Source organism: Ochlerotatus camptorhynchus, unplaced genomic scaffold (assembly GCF_037179485.1).
Source record: "Ochlerotatus camptorhynchus isolate MF236.1 unplaced genomic scaffold, CSIRO-AGI_Acam_v1.1 ptg000383l, whole genome shotgun sequence".
Taxonomy (NCBI): Eukaryota; Metazoa; Arthropoda; class Insecta; order Diptera; family Culicidae; genus Ochlerotatus; species Ochlerotatus camptorhynchus.
Window position 1 is genome coordinate 1,957,748 of NW_027040870.1, and position 19,547 is coordinate 1,977,294.

General features: G+C 40.7%; 1 protein-coding gene and 1 non-coding gene across 6 annotated transcripts in view; one reads left to right on the plus strand and one right to left on the minus strand.

Moving 5' to 3' along the window:
* LOC135710455 (monocarboxylate transporter 2-like) overlaps positions 1 to 19,547 on the minus strand; it is a 603,423-nt gene that overhangs the window by 111,891 nt on the left and 471,985 nt on the right. The window lies entirely within an intron of this gene.
* Positions 7,762 to 7,834, plus strand: TRNAK-CUU (transfer RNA lysine (anticodon CUU)). The gene has a single exon. It is a non-coding gene; the product is annotated as a tRNA-Lys (tRNA).

Genomic DNA, 19,547 nt, shown 5'->3' on the forward strand with positions numbered 1-19,547 from the left:
TCACATTGGATAACTTAAAAAAAATATAACACAAAAACGAAAAAAGAAACACATCGCTTGTTTGATATGTTGTGTAAAAAAGCTAAAATTTTCATGAAAATATATAAAAACATTACATACCTCGGTTTTGATAAGTTCTTTAGTAGGAATTACACTGATGAAGAGTGCACATTGTAGTCGAAATAAGTAACTGTCATGGATACCAAAATTAATTAAGTGGAAGATAACCACCACCATTAGGTGATCAGAAATATCCAAAGCCATCTCTGGATATTTTTCAACACTTCAGGTTGATCTAAGTATTATTCTGGAAATCTTCTACTGTCCATAAATTGAAATCACGTCTCTCAGATATTCTCTCAAGAAACTAAGTTACTCAGAAATTATTCCAGAGACCTTCAGGTGCTCCGAGAAAAACTTCTCAGAATCTTTTGTCAATACTTCAGGATAATCGAGTACTATTCTGAAGATATTAGCCTGTCCAACAATTCTCTCATGAGACCGGGTGTCTCATAAATTATTCCAAAGACCTTCAGGTGCTCAGAGATCTCCAAAAACTTTTCAAGTTATTTTCCCAATGCTTCAATATTCAAATAACGTTTCTCAGATATTCACTCATGATACCAGGTGTCTCCGAAATTATTTCAAATACCTTCAGGTGCTCATAGGTCTTCAGAAACATCTCAGGATATTTTCAATATTATCAGTATGTTCAAGTATTATTCTGAAGATCTTCAACTGTCCAAAAATTTAAATCACGTCTCTCAGAGGTTCTCTAATGAAATCAGGTGTCTTAGAAATTATTGCAAAGACCTTCGATGGTCATAGGTCTTCAAATCACACCTCCCAGAGATTCTTTCCTATGATACCAGGCAGCTCAGAAATTATTACAAAAACCTTCATGTGTTTGAAGATTTCCATGAAGTTCTCTGGATATTTTTTCTAGACATCAGGTTGATCAGCTACTTTTCTAAAGATCTACAACTATCCAACAGTTCAAATCACATCTTCCAGATTTTTTTCATTTTTTAAACTCGTTACCTCACACTGGATTACATTTTAGAAATCACCGGGTTCCTGGAAATATTTATGTTCTTGAATCAGCTTCTCCGTTCATGGGATAAATACCAAACACCTTTTAAAACTGTGCGTTGCACTGATCGTGTGGGGACAAATTGATCAATAAATGATGTAAATATAGAAATAAATTTCTAAGTTAACAAACTAATGTATAATTACTTATTAATTCGAGTGTTTTGTTAATTTTTATGAAATTTTTGAAATCTAAAACTTGAAAATCTCGGTATGGAGTGAAATTGATCAACCCCCCAAATGGCGTTCGGGTAAATTTATAGTAACAGTTCTTATTAAATTTTGGTTCCCTAAATCCGAATCAGATGCAAAAAAATCTTGGTTGTATAAAAGACACGACCATGCATATGACGTAGGATTATGATATCAATATTCGGGGGTTTGTTTGACATTTGTGTAATTGTCAATAGTGACCTATTGCAAATTAATGAAGTGTTTATTTTAAGATTTGTAGAAAAATATCGAATCGATTGGCTTGTTTAGAATAAAAATCCATCTGCTATTGACAGAGTAATAAGTGATCAAAACCTGACCACTTTTCGTAACGCGATCGATTTTGGATTTTTTGAAATAGCATCCCCAATATGTTTTTTTTTTCTTTGATTTGTTTTCCGTTAATCTTGTTTTCCGTACTGAGTACCAATGCTACGGACGCCAGGGAGGCAGCTCCCACACCTGGACTCTACCTATCGACCCATCAACTCATGAACCGGGGACCAACGGCTTTACATCCCTTCCGAAGGAAGACGTGATCAGAGATTTTGTGCCTCAGAAAATCCCGGTGGCGCCGACTGGAATTGAACCCAGGCCTTTTGGGGTGAGAGGCAATCACACTTACCACTACACCACCGGTGCCGCTATCCCCTCCCAATATGTTACCGAAAGACGTAATCCTACACTGAAAAAAGTTTTCATATACTTTCCATTGGGAACGCACATGATATTTTTCTAATAACAAAATTAATTATTTTTACCTGAAATTCACATAACATTCATATGATCACATGAATTCTATGAGATAAATCACATAAACTTCATTGGCCACATAATTTTTATGTGATTTCGTGGTGCGATTCCCAATTATGAGATCACATGAAAGTTATGTGAAATTCTTATGGATATTTTCCATCGGAAATGTGATTTATTTGTTGAGTGTTCGTCCAAAGTATAGTAATCCTGTGCTATAAGGGTCAGAGCGTAAAATTATTGACTGCTTAGGCTGAGTGTGAAAGCACTGCACTATTCAGTCCATTGCTCTGTGCAGACCGTTTGCACCAAAAGGTAAAGGACGAGGCAATGAAAGAGCCAACAAAAACATTCAGTCACTCACGAACAGGCGACTCACACAGCAAGTAATTGAGAAATTTTTCCTTAGAAAATGTACGCTCAGTCATTCAAAACAAGTATTGGGTGCCATCACGGAAGAATAAACGTGCTGATTGAGCTACTGACTGAGTGCTTGGCTGTCAGTGACTCGTTTACCTCTCAATCATTCAGACCCTCACGAGGCAGTGAATGATGAGGCAGATGGGAGTTCATATTAATATGAAAATGATTCATTGAACTTGAATGTTTTGCGCACTGATTAGGGTGTTCAACACGGATGAGTCTGACAAGCTGTATGTTGTTTGGAACGAGGGTGACGCACTTGGCATAGATGGCCCACAGCGGCTCACGACGAGCAACTGAATCCGATCAGTAGCGGTGTGGCTTCTTTCTTCTTCTTCGGTCCATCAAGGGCTCTTGAGGACAGCCTAGATTGCTAGTTGCTTGTATAGCGGCGCCGGTTGTGTAGTGGTAAGCGTGAGTGCCTCTCACCCCAAAGGAGGTTCAATCCCAGTCGACACAGCTAAAATTTTCTGAAGCATGAAATCTCTGATTACGCGAGGGAAGTTAGTCCCGGTTCATGAGTTGCTGGTTAGACGAGCAACTGAATAGCTGCTTGCGGGGAACTGCTGGAGAACACTGAATAAACATGTTCGGTGAGACCGGATGGAATTCAATTTTGAAATCTGTGTTAGGGAAAGCACTTTTCGCAGGCAATCGGTGATAATTTTAATAATCATATCAACAGTTGCATATTCGTGCAATTTTCAATAGTGACATTTTGAAAAATGATAAAGTCTTAATTTTAACAGATTCATAGAAAAACTTTCTCTCGATTGGTGTATTAAGAATTAAAATCCATCATCTCTGGATCAAAATCAGACCACTTTCATGCCGCGACCGGTTTTGATTTTTGAAATTTCACCCCCGATGTTGCCTTAAAAATACATGGTATGTTAGATTTAAACATATGGAAATTGACATACGATTGATGATCTTTACAAATGTCCAGAAAATACTCTTTAAAACATTTATGGTGGTCCTGAAAAGAACTATTTTGTCGTGATGTTGCGGGCAGTCTTTTGTTGCGTACTGTAGAACAATGTTCAACGCCATGCGCCGAAAGCACTGCCGCTGCTGATAACAACCGACCGGACACCACCACACAACACCACACACCGTGATTTGAGCTCTGTTTGACGAGACCGGATGGAATTCGGTTTTGAAATCTGTGTTAGGAAAAGCGCTTTTTGCAGGCAATCGGTGATAATTTTGATCACAATTGCAGTAGTTGGGCATTTGTGTAATTTTCAATAGATGAACGCGTCATTGGGACGGTACTAATGGATATTTTTGGTAGCTATTGAAAAATTAGTCGATTGCTGAATTTATGTTTGGGCTCAAATTAGGGGCATTTTGGCCGACATTACATCCATTTCCCCTGTATAGTTTCTTTAAGCATGCGTTTAACCTACCACCGATTCCTAGTCCCGACTACTTCAAACTAGGGGAACAGGATTTTTCAGTAATCCAAGGAACACATCTTAGTCCTTGTTACTTTTTATGCCTTGTTGATAGTGACAAGACTCGGCTTTGTCTACCAAGGATGATCTTGAAACAAGGCAAAAAATGAGTTAGTTGTCTTCATCTATGTGATTCCTAATCTTCTCTTCGTTGTTCCCTAGTTTGAAGTGGTTAAGACTAGGATTCTGATGCATGGTCATTATCGGTGTCATACCTTAATTTTGTTGCTAAGGAATCCAATTTTGACTAACAAAGGGGCGCGCCTTTGGAGGGTGTTTCAACACTCCGAAGGGTATAAATAGCGGGACCTTTCAATTAGACTCGGATCCTTGCGATAAATGCAAGAGTGGCAACTGTAAAAAAAATCGAATGCTTCATCATTTCTCAATAGTGATGGAGTAATACGACATGCACTAAACTAAGGACACGGGATATACTACAATAGATCAATTTACTGGTCGCAGTAGTGTTAGGTCCCGAACAGAGGAAAAAGAAAACCTACAGCATACTGATATTAGCAGCAAAATGCTGTATTTATTGACGGTAATACAATTACAATCCTTAGAGTTACTTCAAAGGGCCTGTGAATTTCGTTTCAGGTGGCAACCGAATGATTTCAAATTTTGGAAGGATGATCAGGATATTATTTATTTGTAAAAGATACCGCTGTTTGCTAAATGAAAACGATCGCACCTTTCATACTGTAGTTAGCGCGACGAGGTGGTAATCTCATCATAACGTTGCTCCGTTGCGTGTAGTCTGCTTGTACGTTAGTTCAGAATCCAGAAATACTTCCAGATCTTTTACATGCATCATTCGTTCGATCATTGCCCCTTGAAGTTCGTAACTACACGAAATCGGTTCTTTCTTCCTAGAAAATGTGATCACTGAACATTTCGCCGGGTTAACCGTAATTCGGTGCAAATTGCACCAGTTGATAAAGGCTTCAAACTGACTTTGAAGGAAGTGATAGTCATCAACCGAACGGATCCGGAAGTAGATTTTAAGATCAACTGCATAAGAAAGTCGTGGCCCTTCGATAACCAGATTCACGTCATTGAAATAAAGTAAGAAGATCAACCGTTCTAGGTGATTTCCTTGAGGTATGCCTGAGGTGGCTTGGTAAATATCGGACTGGCAATCATCGACTTCAACCAACAGCGGACGATCAGTGAGATACGAGTGAAACCATCGCAGGAGGTTTCCGCTAAGGAGCTGTTCATTAACTACGTGGACGGTTTTTTAGGATTCTTGGTATGGGCCGTGGATAATTTCTACCCCCCCCCCCCTAAACTGTTTACGTCGTTTATGAACAGCCCCTAACCCCAAGTATTTGTAGTTTAGCAACCGCAATGGCGTGGTTTAGCTTATCGAAGGCTGCTCACAAATCGGTATATATGACACAGCAGATTAGTGGTGGTAGAACAACCGGAAATGAAGCCGTGTTGATCGGCACTAAGATACTGCTTACAATTGGAAAGCGGAGGCTCCATAATGACTAACTTAAATTGCTTCGAGGTAGCGCACAACGATGTGATTCCTCGATAATTATTCACGTCTCGTTAGCTTCCCTTTTTGTGGACAGGAAACATATGTGCAAATTTCCAACATGATGGGAATATGCCACTTGAGAGGGACATTCGGAATAGATGATGTAACGGTGTAAGCAAGCTGACGATATGCTTCTTCAGAAATACAGCTGGGACACCATCGGGTCCTGGGTTGAAGAATGACTTGAGTTGGGATGCGGCAGTGAAAATCATCTCGACGTTTACATCAATTGGTGTCGAAAATCGACGAAAAAAGTTGGGCCCTTCTCAAATGATAGTGTATATAAATTTTGGAAAAACTAAGTATGCTATGCTACTAAGATTCATTGAAATCTGTGAGGGGTGCAGTCAGCTCCGAATACGATTTGGCGCGAAATGCGTCTAATGTAACCATTCCGGTATTTGCATCAAGTATTGTTTCTTCTTACTTCGAATGCTTCATACCGTTGTTAGTACAAACCATTAGCCGTGCTTGATAGCGCGTAAACGTCACGGGGCTCCATGATGACGGTTCTTTCCTGTGCCGTATCAATTGTATTTATAATGTATTTACATCACTCGTGTGCAGCAAACCGAAAACGAAGGCTTCAAATCCGTCATCATCGTCTGTTACAAACATCATCGTTGAATACGGTGATGGCCTAATCAACATGTACTCTCTGGCAGCTGATCCCAGTTATTATTATGAAACGATAACGGAAGGATATCGATTACGCGATGTTGCAACTGATATTTGTTCAATGAAATCAAATATGGGTCGGCGTTTCTGGCTATGAATGATTCAAGAAAATTGTAGGTAGGTATTTGCTTATATATTTGTCCTGTGTGTTTTAGTTTGGACGATTGTTTGATGTTTGATTCGTTCATATTTTTATTTATTTTTGGTTCAGTCTCTCATCACCTCTTTCACAACTCAAATTAGCTTCAATCCACTAAGTTTGCAGCTGTTGAAAGGCATCTCCTTATCCGCATGCCGGCTGCCGTCTCCAAACCGGTGTGATCGTAATTTATGCCATCCTCCGATGTGAAGAGTGTTTCTAACAACTAGCCAAAACAAAACATTTTCAACAGAAACCGCGGGTCCATATAACGTTAGTTGATGCGTGTGGGCGGTGGTGCCGAATTCATGCTCAAATAAATTTTAAATCATGTGTATAGTCATAGTGAATGGTCTGTAGATGTAGATACTTTTCGAGCGTCTGCCTGTGCCCTGGCACTATGACAGAGATGGATTTCAAAATCGCCTTTGATTTACAGATGAATAAAAGTTGCTACATCATTTACAAATAACATCCTGAGGGATTACAAATGTGATTTTCATGGTGAAATGTAGCCATGTATCATTTTTTGGTTCAATCAGCTGTAGTGCTCCGTTAAAAAAGGTGTGAGTTCTTCATATGGAATGCTTCATTACCCAGCAAGAACAGCCTTGTTTTCCTTCGAAATGCTGCAGACGTACAGTAAATATAAACTATCCGCAAGCGACGCAATTTCCTTGGAACAGCATTCAATTCATTACCCAACATGCAGACGCTTATTCCGGCAAAGTTAATTTGAGACCGTAGACTAACAAATCAAACCATTTCTTCTAAATGGCCCTAAGGCCAGACAGCTAGACGGTACGACACACTCTCGAAGCATTTCCTAATCAAACATCCAATTATACGCGTTCCCTCTTAAGGTCTGCGTCCATCTATTGCTAGCTTGGAATTTTTCTTCGTTTCCATACATTTCTCCCCTATAAATCATCATCTTTCAACAGCACTTGAAATCTACGCCAGCATGGCATGGCAGTCCCGTATGCGTTCTTGATGTGTGTATGTAGGTAGGTGGGTACCTCAAGTGTATCTATCCATTCCGCTGTTCAACGCAACTTTCCAGGTTTGATGTGTTATAATTTCCTCCGCACCCGGACAGTTGATCCCATCAAAACGGAGGACACATGTAATGTATGTTATTCGGGCGAGTCACTAGAATTAATCACTGCCTTCACCATTTGGCACCGTTTCATTTTTTCACAGAAAATATCACACGCGCACAAATGCGGGCGGTGATATTCTATTAATTTGTCTCCCGCCCGATCATTTCTGCACGGCGAACGTTAAATTAAATTACCGCCCCGTATTACACGCGCTTCTCGTTCGCCCTTTGATTTCATTAGCGCCGTCGCATCAACAGCCGCGCCATGGTTGTTAGCAAGCGTAATGATTGCGCTTCTTTTTGTGATTCACTTCAAACGGTTTCTGTTTCGAGTTGAGGGAATTCAACTGCCCGGCTAGCTCAGTCGGTAGAGCATGAGACTCTTAATCTCAGGGTCGTGGGTTCGAGCCCCACGTTGGGCGTAATTTTTTTTTAATTCGATGCACAGTTGCAATGTCTGAGTCAAATAAATATTTTGACGCAGACATTGCAACTTTACCAGCATAGTGTTTTAACGCACACTCAACATAATTTTCACTTCAATGCTACGTGAAAACATACATAGATTTTTTCCATCGTACTTTTCACATTAGTGTTACGCGATTCTCATATGCAAGCACTCATTTCAGTGAGCGAATTGGTCACGGTATTATCACGTAGAAGTTATGTGATTCTTTCGATGGAACTCATGGTGGTTTTCAATGATTTTTATTCCGGTTTAAATCAAATGTTTTTTTTATTTCAAATGAAAAAAGATCCTACAGTATTCCTTGGTCGTTGTATCTTTATTGCGGAAAATACACACAGAAGAAGAAATTAATTCAAGCGAAACTGGAAGCGGGAAGGATATGGGACACATATGATACAAGGGCATTTAACTCGCATTTCAATCCATGGTACTCCTTGTCAAACAAAGAAACATGTTACAAATTATTCTCACCATATAATTTGTCTGTGATAAAATGTTCTGCCATTAAACTTACATCACGAAATCGTCGCACGAAAATAACACAGCAAAAAAATTATTTTGATATCTCATCAAAGTGGATGCACTTCAATCGTGTCAAAAATATGGTGTAATATTACTTGCCAAAAAGGACAAAACTATCATTAATACAGTGCATGAACTGACATTACGCTGCTTTTACTGCATTTGTTTATTTTTGTGACCATACACAATGAGATTTACGACATGATTGAAGTGCATCCTCTTGGATGTAATATTAAAATTGATTTTTTGCTGTGAAGCCTCAAGATTTTAACTGGCATGTAAAAATGCAACTTGCAATTCCACCATATTGTGTACAATTATGAGTGAGGCACTCACCTATTTTTTTCATATGTGAAAATCACTTAGGATTTACGTGAAATGCACATAGTGACTTTAATGGGACTTCCCGTTGATACATATGGGGTATCACGTAGACTCTACTTGTGTCACATAAATTTAACATAAAACTGAAAAGAGAGACTCCACGTGATTTTTCATGTAACAATAACGTGTCGATTATTTTGAGTGCAGGACTACGTATTTCTTTACTATACTGGGGGTCACATTACGAAATCCAAAATGAGACATTTAACGAAAATGGGGGGTGTTTTCAAACGCCTGTTTCTGAAAACCATTAATGGGAAATATGTCATGCAATATGTAATTCGACGGAGAACTTATCGAGTATTTTTTTGGTGTAAATTGTTAAACAATTAAAAAAATTAACGAACGAAACAGTAATATTTCATGAACTAATCAGAACCGACCGATGGGATGAATTTATATTCTCTCGCACGGACATCACTTTCCAGTTCGTGCGCAAATTTGCCTTCCACAGCGCTGTAGGGCAATACGCTTGATCTGATCGGAGCTCGGTGAAACGTGACTACGCAAGAATAGTGGAAAAGGTCCACAAAAGGGTTTGCCAAATCGCTTCCACCATCAGATTATTCTCTGCTTGACCATCAAGTTGTACAGTCCGATTTTCTTTTCGCTCGCTCTCTCTCTCTCGAGTTGTTCGGTGTTTTAAGTCGGTCGTTTGGTCGTGGTACCCGTCGCAAGTTTCGCTTTGGCTAGCAACGTGTCGTCAGTTCTCGCCTCTCTTGTGGCAGTCGCTAAATCGGCGGTAGTGGAGCAACAATTGAATTCCTCCACCCACCCGTTGAAAAAACAAAAGGTGATGGGTCGCCAAAGTGTGGATGCAACCGCATTCGATCAAGATGCCCAAAAAAAGTCTCGCAAGCAGGCTGGTGCCAGCAACCACACGGAAATATTGCTTCAGAGTAATCCGTTCTCAGCACTCCCCGAAGAAGCAGATATAGATTCAGTTGAACGGGAAAAAGTGCCCCCACTGTTCACCTCGACGAAGGAACTCGCGTTGCTCAGGAATCAACTGGCTAAAAATCAAATCCATCCGCTGTTCAAGCTGTGCAGCACGGGGATCAAAATCTTGTGCTCGACGCTGGCGGACTACAACCAACCGGTGGAAGCCAACGATTTAAAATTGACTCACTACTTGACTTGCCTATTGGTCCCAAGCAAATCGTTTAACGTACCCCATTCTAGTTGAAATTCTAGTACTACACTATATTTGTTTTGATTTCCTATGAAAGTTTGACGGATAAAATGAGGGGTTAGTGGATTTTCTTATGTTTCGAGGGGTGCATCGCTTAGCTTGGGACCGAAGATAGTACTAGAACTGAGCCACAAAGTTGAGCATGTTTCTTCGGGACCTGCTGGTCTTAGAGTTACCTCTATGCTACAACGCGGTTGGCACTTTTCTTCAGCTGAACCGGTTTGAGTTCTACACTCACGACGTCCCTGGAAGAAAGCCACTGAAAATGGTGATCCGTGGTCTTCCAAATCTCCCTGTTGCGGAGATTAAAGCGGAATTGGAGCACCTTTATCTGCAACCAATCAACATTTTTTCTCATTGCGAGACGTGATGAAACCAGTGCATTCCGGGACCAGTTGTATCTGGTGCACTTCGATAAGGACTTAACCAGTGTGGCTGATTCGCACGCTGTTCAACATCGTGATTCAGTGGGAGCAGTGTCGCCCCCGGCACCGTGACGTGACACATTGTCTGGCATTTGGGCACGTTACGAAGAATTGTCACATAAAGGCTCGTTGTGGCAAATGTGTTGGGGCTCACAATACTACCGCCTGCAAGAAGGAAGAAGAAGCTGTACCTAAGTGCGTGAACAGTGATTCCAACCATCTGCGCAGCGATAGGAGATGTCCCAAGCGAGCGGCCTTCATCCAGATCCGACAACAGGCTTCCACGAGGAACCAACCTGGTCGCCACCGCAATAATCGTGCTTTTTTTGTCAACAAGGACACGTTTCCTGTGCTTCCGGCTCGTCGTAAGGCCCCGAACCTAGCACCGCTTCCACTAAACCAGCGCCCCCCGTTGCGAATCCAACATCAGATCAAGCGGGTCCCAGCCACCGTTCAGTTCAGCATCGCCTCACTGATGCTGCGGCCCAGCCGAGCCATAGCTCTACTGCCCCGCGATTATCGTAAGCCCGTGCTGTGTCAGGTGAGTCAGAAGAAAATTCTCCACTCACAAGCGACGAACTAGTGATCATCGTGGCTGAGGTGATCAGAATCTTGCGCACCACCAAGACACTACCTGAACAGCTTCGTGCAGTTATCAAAATAGCCAACTGGAACGCTTGCTCGCTTAAGAACGAAATCATTGAGTTCATTGATTTCCTCAATGAACATAGCATAAACATCGCTGTCATCTCCGAAATACACCTGAAGCCGAAGATAGATGTTCTACTTCCCGATTTTCAGCTCGTAAGGCTAGATCGGACCAGCTCCTGCGGAGGTGGAGTGGCTATCGCATTAAGGAGAAATATTGGCTGGCCAGAGAACAACACGTGCCAGTATCCAGACAGGTGAGCAATACTCTGAACCTTGACAGATCTACCAAAGACTCCGTAACACCATCCGAAGGCAGTACCAACGCTCTCGTCTGCCTGTTTTTAAGACCCACTGTAATAGCCTAACAAAAACCATCCAATAAATCAGGACTTTGCTAACAGGATCCGCTCTCTCCTAGATTGTGCAAAGCCCTTTTGGAAACTAACCAAAATTCTTAAAAATAAGCCAAGACCCATTCCACCACTGACCCCACTGGATAGTCCCGGTGACCCAGTGGTTCATCTGATAACTCCGGAAGAGAAGGCTGCCGCGATAGGTCAACACTTCGTCAGCTCTCATAATCTCGGACAAAACATCGTCAGCCCTCACGAAGCTGAGGTTGCTGAAAACGCAATCAATCTCCATCCGAGGAATCCGGGATTACGGCTGACGAACTGTTGGCCTATATCGAATCATCTAAAAACATGAAGACCCCAGGTTTCGACAACATCCTGAATCTGGGACACAAACACTTGAGTTCCACGTTCTACAACCATCCTCCGACTTGGCTACATCGTCTCGTGTTGGAAGTCAGCTAAAGTCATACCCATTGGGAAACATGGGAAGGGTCCGTCCTCTCCTTCAAGTTATCGACCAATCAGCCTTCTCTCAGGGTTATCAAAACTGTTCGAAAGAGCGGTCTATCACCGGCTCCTAACATGTGCCAAAGAAAGCAACTTGTTAAGGTTCAATTTACTTTGATGCTTTTTAGAAAATTTCAAAAGCAGTTTTTTCCGACGCATTATATCAGATTGCAAAAAGCTCACACTATTCGATTCCTTTTGATATTTTACACAAATTGACGCGAGCTTTTTGCAATCTAAAATAATGCGTCGAAAAAAACTGCCTTTGAATTTTTAAAAAATGCATCAATGTAAATTGAACCTTAAGGTCGTTCGACCGTCCACCAGCTGATTCGAGTAACAAACATTCTCAGACGGAACAAGTCTGTTTCGAAAACATCTGCCATGGCGTTGTTGCACGTTGAAAAAGCGTTCGACAATGTCTGGCCAATGATGGCTTGGTGTTCAAATTGCAGCACTACGGTCTTCCAATCTTCCGAATGAAGATAATTAACAACTACCTATCGAACAGGACGTTCCGAGTCTCTATGATTGGCATCACATCGGATGCTTTCAACATCGGTGTTGGGGTTCGACAAGGAAGCATCCTTGGCCCCATTCTATTCAACCTGTTCACCTCCGATATGCCAGCTCTCCCTGATGGTGGATCGTTGTCTCTGTTTGCAGATGACACATTCATCGTCTACAAGGGTAGGGTCATCGGAGCTCTGATTGCCAAACTTCAGAGAGGCCTGGACGTCCTGTCTGGATGTTTCAACAGCTGGAAGATCCGTATCAACGCGGCAAAGACCCAGGTCATCATATTTCCACACTCTAATTTTCCCAGACTTGTTCCGTCGGTGAATAATAAGATCTACCTGAACGGCACAGTGGTGGAATGGTTGAAAGAGGTAGTCTACCTCGGCTTACCACTAGAAAGCAAGCTGATTTTCAGGGAGCACGTTGACAAATCCAAAACCAAGCGTAACCTCTTGATAATATCACTGTATCCACTCATCAACAGGAGGTCTACTCTATCCGTGAAAAATAAGCTTGCTGTTTACAAACAAATCATCCTTCCCGTAATAGAATACGGGATGCCAATCCAGGAGAGTTACACCAAATGCCATCACCTTAAACTCCAAAGGATTTAGAATAAGATCCTTAGGGTGCGGACTACAAATTCTGGAATGGCTGGAATTCAGGCATTGAAAGAACGGATTTTGGCAACACGAGTCCAATGTATTGAATGCTTTGCAACTTTAGTTAATATTTTTCGGATAATTTGCAGCTTTGCACGTGATCAGCTTAGCAATTATTAAAACCTGTGGAAAGCTACGAAGTCAAAATTTATGTGTTGTCAAAATCGGACCCATGTTCAAATCTCTCAAATTTTTTAATCATGTTGAAAGAACTTAACTTGTTTTCAACAGAAAATCATCTGCTATGACCCATGTAGTCATGTAGGGGAATTTACGTATTCTCGGCAACCTAAGCAGTGACCTTCTTTCTATAGCCTTTTTCTCTAAGGAACGCACACATATGCAGTATTGGTTTGTTTACAATCTTTTCCTGCCAGCTGCTCTAACAATTTCAGTCGAAAGAATTGTCAAAAACTGTTTTGAAACGCTTTTACAAAGCTCCAATCTTCTCTAGTGAGAGCGAGTATTGTCGGCAACCAATTTTTCTTCGGCAACCGTTCCATTTGAACTGCATGTAAATCTGCTGTTCTATTATCGGCAACTCGAAATCAGCTACAATTTGTAGTGCGTGTGTTGCATTTCAAGAAAACCTTGCTAGATTGCTTTTTCTCAGTGGTAAAAATATTGTCAAATTGAAGCTGAAAGCATAAAGAATCGTTTGCATGCATTCAGCGAAGTGTTTTCGTAAGAAAATCCAGTGAAAATAGTGTTTCAATTTGGGTTGCCGAAAATAGTCTGTCATGCCGAAGCCGTCATTTCCCCTATTTGTTGTTTATTAATTTATTTGATAAGGCTCAACCGAATTAATTTACAGAGCCGAGGATTCTTGTTCACTATACAATGCATCTTAAAACTATAGTCAAAAGGTACAATACAATAAACATTTTTTCTTCCGCTATCCAATAATCCTAATAAACAAATACCAGAAACGAACTATATCCCGGATGTGTAAAGTATCCCACAAATGGTTTGGATGATACCCCGAACACGTCGTTAAGCTCTCTTTTGTGGTTATCTATATTAGGGAAGTCTCCTCCACCAGAACGGGAGCCGCTTCAAGTGCATTCATTGTATGGCAGATTCGCCACCGAGGGTCAGAGCGCATCCATTGCTGCAATGGACGCAAAACGTGGTCAGCACTCACACACTCATCACTAAACGGTTGCTTTCCAAAGTCGACGACGCATCGACTGAAAGAACTGCTGATGAAGAACAATGAGGAGGACCATACAATGGTTGCTGCCGAGTAAACAGACGATCGTGTGACACACATTGAGAGTCGTCTGCTTCTGTCGACAGCCGAGTGAACACTGCCATGTATACATGTATATGTACATTAATTGGTGTTAGAAATAGAGTAATGCCAATAAAAATAGCATTATGGCAAAGAAAACGGCAAAATTATCAATCAATAATCGGATGATCAATAAGTTACCAAGTAAACGATAAAATATCTAATATTTTAACTAATTAGCTTTAAGTTGTAAATATTATTTTTAATTAGTTTTATCGACTGGACTTTCAGCCATAGGCTGGTTCATCTCTATGAAAAAAAAAACGTCCTTAGCTTTAGCAATGAACAAGAATAAATGAAAACAACAGCACAGTAGAGTGTGAAAATGACCGTCCTCCGTCAAATTCCCGAAATATTTCCTCAAATCTAAATCCTGTTAACCTATCTTGTTGAAACTCGTTTCATCGGAAAAAAAATAGCGAGCAAAATCAATCTGTTTGTTCACACAAACAACACACTTCAAATAAATTAAAATATTCCAATTCCCTTTGTTGCAATTTGCGTTCACTAAATCCTGACAAACAGTTCGAAACAAATCCGACACCTTACATCTATCTCTATACATTGATTGAATTGCTATCAGCAGCAAAAACCAACCAATCATCGGGAGGGATAGAGTGATATAGACATATTAACACAAATACCTGCTTCACTTCTTCTAACGAGCTGCAGTAAGAGTCAATAACTAAAACAAACAATCACTCATCCGAAAATACGATCCAAGGATTATTCAAATTAGGAACCGTTTGCCACTCGAGCAACCCGAAACGGAGAGGATTGTTCACTTTCAACAAAGGCGCTAGGTATGTATTCAAAGACCTCGTTTTTTGTTGGCTGATTGATGGGTACCAAATAAAGCATGAAGAATTGCATAGACTGAATTTCGAAATTTCTCTGAAGGACAGGACCCATATGCATGACGGATGGATTGTTATTTTTGGCTATTTTTTCCTAAAACAAATCTTTCCTTCCACCCTTATGGAAACGATCTTCCCTGCAATTCAACCTGCTTCCATACACGGTTGGAAGCTGTGTCTATAAAATTCACATTATTCATCGATCGCTAAGTGGCCATATACCAATAACCGATCAATAATGCAGCAGCTTAACCAGACGCGCACACGCAAGTCATGAATAACCATCATTCCAAGAGTGAATTTTCAATCAGCCGTATCTGATTTTGTAAACAAAGATTCAAACGTCAATATCTCGAATCTCTTAGCTCTTCCACGCAAACTAGCACCACTATATTAACTTTACCCTACCTGATGGTGATGTTAGCTTGCGTGGGCGAGCTAAGAGTTTCGTCAAATTAACGTTTGAATCATTGGTAAAGAAAAGCCAATACGGCTATTTGAAAATTCCCTCTTGATTCGTCGTATATTTATTCGCGACAGGCATGAAAATAGCAGAAATGTTCGCATTCGCAATGAGCTGCTGGAATTGAATGAAGCGTCGCGTTCAACTATACCATTATGAACCCCCAATCAATGCGTGCGTATATGAGCACGGACGACCGGGTTCGGCGAAGGAAGAAATCCTTCCATCTTGGCCAGTGCGTGGGAATTGCCACATTTGGGACGTTTATCGCATTACTGGATACGCATTTTACTATACGCTTTTCAATCATCATCGATTCGGTACGGACCTAGTAGGGTAGTGCAACAAGTGCAAGTGAAGGAAATATGGGCGCACTCAGTGGACACAATATATGGGTGCATTTATTTTTACAAAAACGATCCGCCAAGTTAGGAATGTGGATCAACCCAGACTGCCGAGGACCGGTTTTGGGGGCTGTTTTCTCCACCGGGAAGCCATTCGAACGACGGCTGGGTTTGCTGTAGCCCTCGCATCGTCATCGTCGCACCGTCAGGTGGAGAAACGGAACGTACTTCTGCAGCTATGATCGCATCAATCAGTGGATAGGCTTTAGGTGATGATCTAATGGAATTAAGTGATTCAATGATTGAGAATGACGAAAACACGGATGACTGTTATTTTCTTCTTCTTAGATGTGCACTATGGCACTAGTGCATTGGACAGCATTTGTACAACTAGAACCAAAGTAAGAGCGATATTTGTGAAATTCAAACTGCTTTCAGTGCGACCTCTATACCTTCATAATTTATTAATAGCCTTGTACAACTTTGCCGAAACAGCAACTTTCTAGATGATCAGGATATCAAGATATAGCTCCATAAACGCAAAACAAATGACATGAACATCACATATAAATGTGGATATCTTACTTATTCTGTATGTTTCTTACAACAAATGTAATGTATTTTCTCGCAATGGACTATACTGCCTATAATCGGAAATCAGTCCCATATTGATTTTCGTCAATTTTGAGATAACAACGCTAACCACTAGCGGCGCAGGCGTTTTCCGTCGATCTTATTTTCCGTGCTGAGCACCAATGCTACCGACGCCAGGGAGGCAGCTCCTACACCTGGACCCTATCTATCGATCCATCAACTCATGAACCGGGGACCAACGGCTTTACTTCCCCCCCGAAGGAAGGCGTGATCAGAGATGTTATGCCTCAGAACATCCCGGCGGCGCCGACTGGGATTCAACCCAGGCCTGCTGGGGTGAGAGGTAATCACGCTTATCACTACACCACCGGCGCCGCTTGAAAATTAAATTAACGAAGCCATTCTGGACTCCAAGTTGGCGGCCATCGGGGTCAGGGAAAATCTAAAATACCCTACAAAAAGGTTTTTTTTCGGAACGGGGATATCGCGTAGATGCTAAAAATCGATACCCGACGCCATTTTGGAATTCAAAATAGTGAGCATTGATTTTATGAAGTGTTAAATACCCTAAGATATGGGTATTTTTAGAACGGGAACAAGGCGTAGATGCCAAAAATCGATATCCGACGCTATGTTGGAATCCAAGATGGTGGCCATCATGCTTGGCATACACAGTTTTGGTCACGAACTGCTCATTTGCTAATAACTTTGCACACAGTTGCCGGAACATAGTTCTTTTTGAAGCAACAGATAGAGTAGAGTGTAAGCTTGTTATAGATATCTAAAAAAAAGTAGATTTTAATGCTAGTAGTAAACTGTATTTGTTTTTGCGTTGTAAAAATGAGGTGAGAAATGCTCTCTACACATCTCGGAATTGAAGTGTTAAATAGATTAGTGTTGATTCAAATGTTAAGCTTTACCTAATTTTTGCATATCTATAGTAAACTATGAGCCTAATCTATCAATTACTTTAAAGAAAAATAAATTTCAACATCTGAGTGAGAAGTTATTAAAAAATGAGCAGTTGGTGTGTACAACTGTGTATGCCAAGCATGGTGGCCATCAAGTTTCATAAAACGTGTCAAATACCCTAAAAAATGGGAACGGAGAGAACACGTGGCTGCCGAAAATCGATATCCGATATAAAGAGAGAGAGAAAGATTAGTAATTTGCATTTAAATTACACTACCTTATTTGCTTATCCTTGACAGATACGCGTATTTCGTCTACAATGTGCAGAATTCTTCAGTGTCTTGTACTAATACTCGACTCGAATACTAAGTCGAGTATTAGTGCAAGACACTGAAGAAGTCTGCACATTGTAGACGAAATACGCGTATCTGTCAAGGATAAGCAAATAAGGTAGTGGAATTGAATGGAAATTACTAATCTTTCTCTCTCTCTTTAAAAAGGTATTCCACTAAGACGCCCACATTGATCAGGATTCGATATCCGATGTTGGACTAAAATATGGCGACCATAGGGTTTCAGAAAAAGGCCATGTTTGGAACAGAATCAACGCGTAGATGCTGAAAATCGATATTTGATGCCATTTGTAGGCTTTTTGACACCTCTTTTGAAATTGGAAGCCACCATCTTGAATTTCAAGATGGCGTCGTACATCGATTTCTCGCTTCTAGATGTCAGCCCGATTCCAGAAAACCCACATTATTTGACAGTATTTCACAGTTTTCTGAACCAAAGTCGCCATCTTGGATTTAAAGACGGCGTGACATCAATTTTCAGCATCTACGTCTCATCCCCATTCTGAAAATAACCATATTTTAGGTGAAGTAATGAAATTGGGTTTGTTGGGCGGTAAAACCGAATCTTTTGAATCCGTGAATTTTATTCCGGCAGATTGATCGAAATGGAAAATAAATTACAAATTCCTGAGAACATTGGACAATGTTATGTTTCGTGCACAAATATAAATATTGCATTACACTTACTTTTGGTGATTCGTTCCGCAGTAATTAGTTTGCATAGAGCAAGATATTATGGTTATAAGTTAAGGTTTTCTTCAGCTGTAGGTAGCTATTAGATGTATATATAGATATGTTTAGTTTAGTTCACTAATTTTCCAGCTAGTTCTCACCTTAGATAAGTTCAAAGTATTATAAGTTAATCAAGATACTGTAGTCTAGTTCAATCGACACGTTAGATACTGATAGTATTTAAGTTTAACAGTATAAATTAGGTAGATTAAGGTAACACCACTTGCGAGTAGAATTAATTTTACTTTTTACTTCCTCGATTCAGCTATTGTTCTGGCTTGTTTACATATTTTACCCGTCGACCGCTTGACTTTCATACGATCGACGATCCTCTGACCAACACACGGGTGTGGTCGCGTTGAGGTGTATGCGTTCGTCACAGTGGTAGCGGTGGGGCTGCTGGGGCTCGTCGGGCCATTGGACGTGGCGGGATTAACAGGGTTGTTAGCGAAATGCTTAAATAAAACAGCAGAAAAGGTTATCTTCCATTTAATTCCACTTAATTAATTTTGGTATCCATGACAGATACGTAGATCGACTACTACGACTACAATGTACAGTCTTCATCAGTGTAATTCCCACTAAAGAACTTATCAAAACCTAACCCTCTTAAGTACTCATCCCCTAGGTAAAAAAGTCAAGATCACAGGTATAAAAATGAAACTACAATGTGTTGAATCGGAACCTATCTTACTAATAAAAACCAAAGATTCAAGTAAACTAAACGAGTAAACTGAAAACGAAATAATTAAATGGAAGATAACCTTTTTTGCGGTTTTGCATATTTTAGGGTTTTTGACACTTTTGCGCAAATCGGATGCTGCCGTCTTGGACTACAAAATGGCGTCGAATATGAATTTCCGGCTTCTAGACGTTACCCTGATTCTAAAAAAAAACCG